Source organism: Brassica napus, unplaced genomic scaffold (genome assembly GCF_020379485.1).
Source record: "Brassica napus cultivar Da-Ae unplaced genomic scaffold, Da-Ae ScsIHWf_1621;HRSCAF=2237, whole genome shotgun sequence".
Lineage (NCBI taxonomy): Eukaryota > Viridiplantae > Streptophyta > Magnoliopsida > Brassicales > Brassicaceae > Brassica > Brassica napus.
In genome coordinates, this window is record NW_026015037.1 from 100001 (window position 1) to 100450 (window position 450).

Sequence of the window (450 nt, forward strand, 5' to 3'; positions counted from 1 at the left end):
TGGATCAAACAAGCAGAGAAATTAATAAGTAAGCCTGCGGACTCCATCAGGTCGAGAGGCCAGGGTTCGGGTCTTACAAGTTGGTATCAGAGCATGCTTGATTCTAGGATAGTTGGGTTAGGCAGTCCACACACACACACGCAGCCAGCTGATTAGGTCTCACGGTGAGGTTTGATTGCTTAGTCTAGGGATTGTTTTGTTTTGTTTATGTTAGTGTGTTTCGTACTAACATTGTCTGAATCCTTAGGCTGGAAAAAGCAAATCGGGAAAGTCCCGAAAGAGTAAGAAAACAGCCGGTCAGTCTAGTCAAGTGGCCATGGACGGGACCAATCTATCCGGATTGCAAACCGATCCGGCCGCAGCTGACACTAGAGACGTGTTGCCAACTGATCAGGCTAATCTTACGGGGACGCAACAGGATGGTCAGGAACATCGGGAGAGTGATGAGGA